At 38.5% G+C, this 10995-nt stretch overlaps 1 pseudogene; it reads left to right on the forward strand.

Moving 5' to 3' along the window:
- Positions 1–9483, forward strand: part of LOC122351712 — a 9640-nt pseudogene extending 157 nt beyond the window's left edge.
- The last annotated feature ends 1512 nt before the right edge of the window (positions 9484–10995 follow it).

The raw sequence follows: 10995 nt of genomic DNA on the forward strand, positions 1-10995 counted from the left end.
ATTGACAGAAATAATTTGTAGCACTCCAGTAAATGATTGGGCTCGTGCATTGACACACAGTTTTTTCTTCCCCATTCCTGTTTTCCCTCAAAGCGATCAGATTAATATGCCTAATGAGATGATAAATATTTATGAACATTTAAATTAGGGAGAAAGCTCTCAGAGCGCGTCACGAAATAGATTGCTTACAGGACTTAAAGTGTTGCTCGACTAATGAAGTGAGAGATTTATATAAGCTTTAATCAGCTGCATACTGATTATGCTTTGTGCGCGCTAACTTCCAGCAGCTTCTGTTCCGTTCCAGAATGTGAACTTCCTTACACTCTAGTTATTATGACAATCATGGCACAGAGAGAGTAGAGAGAGAAACAAGCAAAGCAAGTGCCGGAGAGACGAGAGAAAGGCAGCCACAGTTTTCAGTGGAAACTTAGCCCAAGTATTCTGCGTGCAGTTGCTCTTCACTCCAAAGCCGTTTTTAGATTTACACAGAGAGAGACTACTTTACTTTGCTTTTGAGGTTTGTCGTATGAAAGGGTGCTAAATTTGTTGTGATAGCATGTAGAAGTAACTTGACAAAGCAGGTGCAGGCAGCTGCTGCTGGTGAGAAGTTGACGTTTGTGGTCGGCAACCCAGCATTTTTTAGATCCCCTGTTTACTGTATAGTGATGCTATGCTGTCTGGAGTTGAGTGAGTAGGCGTGTTTGGTTTGTTAATTTACACCAATCAGATTTTCCTACTAAATTGAAACTGAGACATTCACATGAGGTCAATAGTATATTAAGTAGAATATTTTTTTGATGTTCAGTTTAAAAATAATTCGAGAGCATGTTTGGATTTTTTTTTTTTTTTAACATTGCTGTTTCACTGTTAAAAAAGTCACTGCATGATTGGTGTTTGAAGAGAAACTGAAAGTCCGACCTTACTCTGTCTGTCCCAGATTCTAGAATGAGTAATCCATCGGAAACAAGTAAATGTGTAAATGGAGGCGGGGATGAAAACACTGGTGAGTTACAGTTGGAAACAGTTGGGCTCTTTGCATGTTTTTATATTTTTCTCAGCTTGGATCTTTTGCCTTGATCTAATTACATTTCTTTTTTTTTTTTTGTTACGTTTTGAGTTGAAAACACTATGACTTCACAATTTTGAAACGTTGTAAAGGGTCACTTATGTAGCTTTGACTGAGGTTGAACATGTAGGACAGTCTCTCAATATGTATTGCAGAACGCTTTTTTTTTTTTTTTTAGAAATAAGAAAGGCCATGGAGCTGAATATCTTGGTTGAAAAGACCCTTTTGTGTGGCTCTGATCTATTGTAGCGCATTGACTGCTTTTCTTCTTCCAGGTGCTCCAAACAAATGGACTGGACTTTCAGAGGCAGACTGTACAAACAATGCGTAATCACTAATGCACACGCACAGGCCTTGCTCCAACAGGTATAATCTTTTCTGCGCTTGCACACATTTGTGGTCTGTGACATGGATGAAAGAGCTATAGGAATTTCTAAAGATGTCCCCAGGGCCTGTGTCTGAGTCACAAAACTGCCACTGTCTTGACGTGCGCGTGGGTGTCATTATCATGTTTCAGAATGACTGCTGAGGCTTTCCACCTGATGTCATTGTTGTCTAATTGAAAATAATGTGAGATTTGTCGAATCCTGAAGATTAGAGATTTAAAGCACAACATGCCATCTCCTGGTTACAGGGGAAATTATTGGGCCCTATATGCTAATTAGCTGCTCCTGCAGTTGCTTTCGAAACAGATGGTTGAGAATATGCAAAATCTATGCAGAATTTGGCATGTACTGCATAACAGTTTCATAATTAGCATACCCGCTTGGTTTCTCCGCTTGGAGTCTCAGAAGGCTGCGGTATGTTTATATCACCGCTCATCAGTGTAGAACAAAAACACATTTGATTTTGGAGAAGAATTTTGGGATGGTCTTCCTCTATCCCTATGTTTTCTTTGTCCTCTATTTCCACATAGACTGAGCAAAAGCTAAAAGTCATCTTTATTAATCCTGATTTGCTTCTGCTACCAAACTGGAACATTTAAACTAGAAAAGCTGGGAACTGCATTGTTCAAAGAATAATGTAAAGTGCTCTGTCCGCATTTTCAGCTCTTGGCTCTGAAAGTGTCTTTCCAATTCATTTTTTCATAGATTTTTTTTTATTTTAGAGAAGTAAATTATAGCATTGCAAACATTGATTTGTACATTTATTGTAAACTATCTTCTCCTCTACCTCTTCTTCACACACACACACACAATAAATACACATATATATATATATATATATATATATATATATATATATATATATATATATATATATATATATATATTTCTAAAACATTTGAGTGTAGGTGACAGGCACTATTTGCAGTGCTTCATAAGCTAAAATGTTCTTTCTTGGCAAAATCATGGGTTATATAGTTTTTCATGAGAAGTTCCATTTGTTATACATGATTATTTAAAAATAAATTAAAATATATGGCACTTCTCTATTCATCATCATTTTCTTCATTCTGAACAGTTGGGTATCAGTTTCCTTTTGAAGTGGTGGACCCTTTTTTGTGACTTAAAATCACCTTTAGGTTGACCATTACTTGTCAGTAGCACCAAAAATACTTTATATCACTTCAGGCTGCCAATCCTTGCTGGTTTGATTGGCCAACCTAAAACCTGGACAGGCTTCAGTGTCATTGCATCATCAGTGTGATATATATATATAAACCTGTTATGTAGTGACACACTGAAATTCCTCACTGTTTTCTGTTTTGTGCACAAATTCAGGATTGGGGAATCATTGAAATAATAAAAATAATGCACACCCAAGGATTACTGTGTAGGTTGATATATATAATAATTCTTGGCTAATCCTAAATGGCACATTTTGACAATAACAACACTGTTCTGCAACTACCATTGAGTCCAGGGTAAATGGGCTCTATTGCCAAAATGTGGTGATTAGAGGTTAAATGAATTCTTGTCTTTGTTTCTTTGTCTTGCTCTCTTTTCTGCAGTTGACTTTGGCTCCAGCGCGCAGCAGCAGTTGTGCAGCAGGCTCAGGCTCAGCTCTTAGCAGCAGCGGGTGCAGCATTCAGCCGGCCAGCAGAGTAGCACTACAGGAGCCAGCATCTCTGCCTCCGCTGCCACCCCATCACCCAGATCCTCTCTCCCAACCCATCCAGATCACACACCTGTAAGAGAGCCGCCAGTCCCGTGACTGAAATGCCTTGTTTTATTTGAATGTATTTATTTAGCCATTCTTTCAGTGCAATTATTATCATTTGAATAAATGGTATTTCAGTAAAAGGCAAACTAAGGGATTACAGACTTTAGCAAATGGTGTATTGAAAAGAAATCGGAACAAATATGTGACCCAGGACCTCAAAACCAATATTACATTATTGGGGAATATTTATAAAATAATAAAAAATGTAAAGTATAGGTCAAAATGCTTGAATTTTTATTTCATGGCAAAAATCATTAGGACATTAAGTAAAAGATCATGTTAGTGAAGAGATTTGGTAAATTTACAGTACCATAAATATATGAAAACTTGCTAAGAACTTTGAGCAATTTTACAGACAATTTTCTTAGTATTTTTTTGCACCCTCAAATTTCAGATTTTGTCAGACAAAATTGTCTCATCAAAACACGCATCATTAGAAAACTTATTTATTCAGCTTACACATCATGTATAAATCTCAGTTTTGAATATTTTACCCTTATGACTGGCCTTTTTGTGGTCCAGGGTCACATATGGAAAAAGATAAACACATTAAGAGATAAATATACAATTTTTGATGGAGTTTGCAGACCTTTCAATTTATTCTTTAAATGTGCCAAATGTGTTGGCAAATTTAAAAAGAAGGCATTTCCTCTAGGATCAAAGTTGCATGAAAAGCGAAACCTAAATGTTTTACTTTGCCGATTGTCATGGAAACAGCAAAATATATTTTTGTAACAAAATCTAAAATGTCTTTACTGTTGAACCCTACTTATTTTTAATTGATGAGGTTGTCATGGCAGTCATAGCTTAACTGGCATGCTTGGTATAGTGACTCATACTAATGTTGTTCACGTTCTGCGTTTGTGTGGAAACAATAAAGCAGTTACAGCAGCTGCAACAGCAGCAGAACTCTCAACCTGCAGCAGTTTTGTGCTGGTCCAGCACAGCCACCCCAGCGCAACACAGCTGCAGCCCGCGCAGTTCATCATCTACGGCAGACACCACAGGGCCAGCAGAGTGAGTCCAGTGTCATCTTAACTTTCTCTCCAGCCCTCTGTGTCATCCACCTATCTGATTGCACCGTTTTTCCTCTTGCTCTAACCAGGTCTCCTGCAGGCCCAGAACCTTCTAACTCAACTACCTCAAAGCCAAAGCCAACCTCCTGCAGACCCAGCTAAGCATCACACTTGCCACACAGGTCAGGTCATCCCATTCACCCACTGCATCCATTGTTTTATTTTTGATCTGTTAGACATCTGCAAGAGTGGATTTGCATACACCTTTTTGTATCTATTGCAAACAGCGCTGACTGCAGTGTACATTTTTTCACAGCCTGCTACACCCACACGCATTAAGTAGCAGCGACCCCCATCCAATCCCCTTCCTCACAGCAGACGACACCAAAGCACATCGACACACCCAGCCTGGAGGAGCCCAGCGACCTGGAGAGCTAGAGCAGTTTGCCAAGACCTTCAAACAGAGCCGCGTATCAAACTGGGCTTCACGAGGTAAACAGGGATTTACTGCACTTACAGTTAATGCGCCTCTTGTTGATCTCACTATTCGGATGTCTCTGAGGGTTATTTAGTCATCAGAGAAGCTGAATTATTTTGAATTATTTGCATTCTCCTTCATAAGTCACTTGTAAATTCTTTAACATTTAATGCTATTGTTTTGCTTGTACCAGGGGATGTTGGCCTTGCCATGGGGAAACTTTAGAGGGAATGACTTCAGCCAAACCACCATTCTCGCTTTGAGGCCTTGAACCTGAGCTTTAAAAACATGTGCAAACTGAAGCCTCTGCTTGAAAATGGCTAAATGATGCAGGTATGTATTTTCTCTGCTTTAGCCACATTTCTCTTCTTTGCTGCCTTCATTTTAGAATAACATTGTATACCATGAAGAATGTTAGAAAGGATATGAAGATTCCTGGTGCATTCCTCTTTAGTTTTGGAGTTCTCTCTCAGTGCACTGCAAGTCTCGGGTCTTTTTTATATAAAGCTAATGTTTTACTTAATGTTGCTAAGTAGTAGAGCTGATGCTTCAAAGCACATCCGCAGTGCTGTGTGGCACAGGTGCTTATATCACTCCTTTGTGCTTTGTAATGCAGCTGTTTGTGCAGAGAACCAGACGTCTGACAGGCCCTGTCAGTCCCAGCTCTCTTGGCTCACCTGGGCTGGGCATGGAGGAATCTGAACTACGCTGCAAGAAGAGGACCAGCATTGAGACCAACATCAGAGTGGCCTTAGAAAAGAGCTTTTCTAGGAAGTGAGCGACATCTCATCAGAGCTTATTTGATGAGCAAGTTTTACTTAGTGTTTGAACTATCAATTAAATTGAATTAGAAATGATTAAATATGCAATTCATATTTTCCAATTTAGTTTATTATTTGTATTATTTTTTTATGTACATTAAATTATATACACTCATTTATAATATACAGTAAGATTATAATATATACACAGATTTATATGCTGTGTTTTATCAGAATGCACTGATTTAAAAAATTAGTTGAAAATTTATTCTTTACACTAAAAATATTAAATATTTATAATACAGTAGTAGCTGCAAAATATTTAAAAAATACAATTATTGTATTTATTTATAATAACATTTATCATTTTAATATTAAAATATTATAATAATTTATTTCAGGTTTACACAATTTATATTATTATTTTTATTATTGTTAGTAGCAGTGTACTTTATTACTACTACTACTACTTATATGTTAATAATAATAATAATAATAATTTTTTCAGTTTGAACATTGAAGTTTTTTTAAATCGTTGATTCATATTAGTAGTAGTAATAGTAGTGCATTATATATGATGATAATAATTATAAATAAATAATAATACAGCACTATAAATCTGTAATATTAAACTATAAATTAAAAATGTAAATAATCTGTATGATTTAATGATTAATTACCTTCTTGCATGATCAGAAACAAAACATCCACAACATTCACACCTTCTTTAACTAACATACATTCATACAGTCCTGTTCAAACATTTGAGATTGTCTCAACTTAAAAGGTTCCAGCTGAATTATTACTTCCTCAGACCATGGGCTGTAGGTCATAGGTCTTTGTGTTTTGTTTGGCAGCCAAAGGGCGCTTCTTGTGCATTTGCCCTTTTTAAGCAGAACTAAAAACCTACCTCTGAGGAGATCACCATGATCGCGACTAGCTCAACATGGAGAAAGAGGTGATCCAGGTATGGTTCTGTAAACCGCAGACAGAAGGAGAAGAGGATCAACCCACCCAGCAGTGGCAGCGCCCGCTTCAGCACTCCTATCAAAGCAATCTTCTCTCCCACCACACCTCTGGTACGCGACATGCAAACTGCCTCCCTTCATTCATCACAGCAGATCTGACTGCTTAAAATAGTGCTAAACCTCCTCCTTTCCTCCTTCCTCCTTTATAGGCACCCGGGTACAGCAAGTCTTGTGACCAGTAACACATCGACTACAATGACTGTAAACCCAGTTTTGCCTCTCACCAGCACTAGTGTCTCCAGCATCGGTTTCACTGGTAGCAAAGAGAGAAAACACTCCTATTGTTCTCCTCACAATCTTTAAAGGGGTCATGTGATGCTATTTTAAAGATATTATTTAGTTTATTAGGTGTAATAGAATTTCTTGACATGCTGTAATGTTCAAAAAAACACATTATTTTTCCAACACTTGACATAATTGTATCTCCTCTATGCCCCACCTCTCCAAACTCATTGTTTTGACAAAGTCCCTCCCTCTGATAAGCACAGTCTGCCTACTTTGAATGGCTAGCTGGCACAGTGTATTGTGATTGGCTGATCACCAAGCTTTGCAGAAATGTAACACCCCTTTTCTTAATCGTGAAGTCCAGCTTTCAAAAATAAATGTAAAACAGTTAATGATGTCCTTAGTAATGTGACCTCTGTCTCTCTCTGTGACACATGATATGTTTTGAAAGCCCTGTCACACAGGATGAATTGGAATGGGTGCGCTATGAAACCAGTCATTTTCCATGGCTTGTGCTGCAAGTGAGAGCTAACCTCTACACTGGAATGGTCAATAGCAAATACTTAAAACTAATACTAATACATACTTGCCACTTGTTTTTTTTTGCTTTTTCCAGCCAGATATAGCCTTTGCATAACCTTTTGTAACCCTCTGTTGTTCTAGAAATGCAAATGCACAACCAAAAATGGGTTGTGCTGATCTGTCGTTGTAATCCTAATGATTTCATATACTTTAGGAAGGCTAAATATGTGTAAAGTGTCGCATCTCCCTCGACTGGCTGCATCAACACTGCTATGCAATCCTTCTATTGTTGCGTGACTATTTGGGCTGCTTTGCCGAAAACATTACTACATTTTGACGAGACATGTGGGGTGTTTTAACTAGACTTTAACTAACTCTCATACAGATCTTATACTGCCCAAGTGACGACACATACCACCACACTAAAGAACCCTTTAAAGTCTTTTTATTCCTCCAGGCACAACCATTGGCTCGCCACTACTAACACTGCATCGGTCATCTCCACAGCGCCTGTGATCACCACATAGCATCCTCTCCTTCGCTCAGCCCCATTCTCCCACCGCAGCGCAGACGTCCCTCCTCAGAGCACGCTTCTGCTCCAGAGACGGTGATGCGCAGTGCAAGTTCCTCCCTGGCGCAAACTCTGGGCACTGGGCAGGTGATGGTGGCAGCTCCCAGCCTCTCAGCTGCTCTGCAAGGAGCTGCCCAGCTGCCCACCAGCGCCAGTGTCGCTGCCATGGCTGCAGCTGCAGGCCTCAATCCTGGCCTTATGGCATCCTCACAGTTCACTCCTGGGTAGTGTCATTTTAGTCTTCTGAAAGAACCTTGAGCTTGTGATTGACATCTGTGTGTTTAATACTTCTCTGGTGTTTCTCGTGCAGCGGGGCTCTTCTAAGTTTGGCACCCGTGGTCTCGGTAGCGCTTTGAGTCCAGCACTGATGAGCAACAGCACACCTTGGCCACAATCCAAGGTGTGTGGGGTGGCAAGTACCCTTGTATTTACTTCTATTAATAGGGCTCTGCATGTGCATGATGAATATGTGGCAGAAAAACAATGTTTTAGTGGCACTTTTGTCACTATACACTCTCAAAAGCTTTCTGCATTTGAAATATTTGCATACAATTCCAAGATTAAAATGACTTATTTGCATACAATGAAAATATTCTAAAACAAATATATTTGCATACAGTGCAAATCTTTATAAGTTCATGTGACCTTCTGAGTGCAAGTTTTATAGATAATCTTTTTTGTAGTACAATTATTATTTTATTTATAATATTAATATTTTATATATATATATTAAAATTATGAAATTTCTTTAATCCTGTTGTAATATATTATTGTTTAATAGCAGTAGTAGTGTACTTAATAATAATAATAATAATAATAATAATAACAATAATAATAGCAATAATACTATTCTGCAATTTGTTTATAAAAGTTTATATTAAATCACAAGTTTCTAATTGTTGCTATTAGTATTGTAATAATTTACTTATTATATTATTTTCATAATAACATTAAACTAACTGAACAGAAATTTGAGTTTGTATGGAACGTTTTACATTATCAGAGAGACTGAAAATCTACAATATTTCTTTAAGAATCTATATTTTTTAATGATTAACATCAATCTTATTTGGTTGATATGATTGGTAATATAATAGAAAGTATTATTTGTTTAAAAAAATTTAATAAATGAAATATATTACACATTTGCCAGTATCTGAATGCATAAATTACAGAAAATATTTCAAAAATGAACGTGCTAGGCCTGGGTATGTAAAGAATAGTCAGTTTCAAGTTGGCAGTCAAAATTTCTATATTGCTGTATTTCTTTTCTACTAATTTTATCTGTTATAGGCCACTGCACCTGGAGTTAAAATGCTGTTCATTGTCTCTTTAGCTCTGGCATCTAGTGGCACTCTGCCGATTACATCCCTGGATGGGAGCGGGAACCTGCTGTTTGCCAACACCAGCGCAGGCAGCACCCCTAACCTTGTGACGGCACCGCTCTTTCTGAACCCTCAGAACTTGTCACTGCTTGCCAGTAACCCGGTTAGCCTGGTGTCTCGCGGAGGGGCCGCGAGGGGCTGCCGGAGCCTCAACCTGCACATCACCGCTGATGCCCACCAGAGCGCTGTCACTACAGCAACTATGCCCGCCTCCACCATCACCACGGCCCCAAGGCCCAGTGAAAGCTTTACCCACTCCTCCTAGACCCCCCTTTCCTCTTTCTAAGTTTTTTTTTCTATCTCTTGCTACCACCAAAAACAAACCCTTTAAATAGGATTTAATGTTGTTTTAACGTTATCTTAAAGTTTTAAGTTTATACGTTCTAATTTACACCTTAATCTGCGATGTTTGGACCTCATTGATGGGTTGACTTCAACCAAATCAACCGTAAGCGAATGTTGGCGTCTCTACAGAGCTTGCATCAGGAGAGCAGAAACCTCCCTGGACATTGTGCCAGAAGCCTCTGTGTGGCGCAAAGACATAATCGAATTTCAGTGAACTCGCTCTTTTCTCCCATTTTCACATGAAACCTCTTCTTCAGAGGTATTTCTGAAATGCTTTTAACCCAAAAACTTTGTTTACTCTGTGTTGAATGATACCTTCTTACTGCTGACAGTAACCTCCTCTTCCTCACTGTAGAAAAATGTTCTGTCTATGATCTCTGTCTATGATTTCACTGGAGATCCTGCTTTACAGACGTTCCGGTCCCCGTGGAGCGTTTCCTTTTTAGATGCACATGATTTATTTTTGTCAAGCAATGGGTTAGCTTTATGTCCATTATCTTACTAACTTGTGGTTACAAGGCTTTAAATGGAGTAATAAGCGGCTGTGATGCGGTTTCATTGCTTTAAGGAATCGTTCGACTGGCCTTTCTTTCTATTGAAATGCTTTCAGATATTGTTTTCATATCATATCGTAGTTTACTCGGTAGCAGAAGACTAGTCTGGGTCTGAATCCTCACCCAGTAACAGGCTCACTTAATATACTAAAAGCTTTAACGAATTATGAAATGATTAAATCACGGAGGAGATGTTCGGGCGTGGTAGAAAGTAACTGAGCAGTACAGTCTACTTTTAAGCTTCAGTAACTGAGAGCTCATGGCGTTAGCATCAGGCTATGTAACCACATAAGGTAAACCTCCTCATGGTCTTCCCTAACATGGGATGTACTTAAGGTATCACCACCTGATTGTGAGGGTGTAGGTCAAGCGAGATAAAGTTGGATGATGTTCAAGTTTTGTTTTGTTTTTGTTTTGTTTTGGGTTTTTTTTAGGGTCTTTGGTTTTCTACTTGTGCACAGTATCTGTACCAAAAAACTGGATTTGAGAACTGCAGTCTGCTCGGTTTTTAGCAGAACTTCTGTCACGCTTTAAGAGGTCTTTATTTCGGAGGTCTTTGTATTGCCTCTATTTCAAGATATACCAAAATCTTTTTGTTATACCTGTTGCTGTATATTGCTACTGTAGCGTAGTTTAAGCCTAAATATTTATGAGCGAAGGCTCTCGGTAGACCACAGGAAATATAATGCAATATTTTGATCTTTTCCAAAGACGAAAACATAGTTGTTCTTTTTATTTCTTTCATTTGAGATGGCTGCCCCTCCTCAATTTTGTAGTGTCAGTGAAACTAACCAAATAGATCCGAGGTGAGAGCAGGACGTGATACTACAGCAAAGGACCAGTTTGAGGTTTGGGATTGTCCCTCCTGCTGGTCATTG

Source organism: Puntigrus tetrazona, chromosome 9, assembly GCF_018831695.1.
Source record: "Puntigrus tetrazona isolate hp1 chromosome 9, ASM1883169v1, whole genome shotgun sequence".
NCBI classification, from domain to species: Eukaryota; Metazoa; Chordata; class Actinopteri; order Cypriniformes; family Cyprinidae; genus Puntigrus; species Puntigrus tetrazona.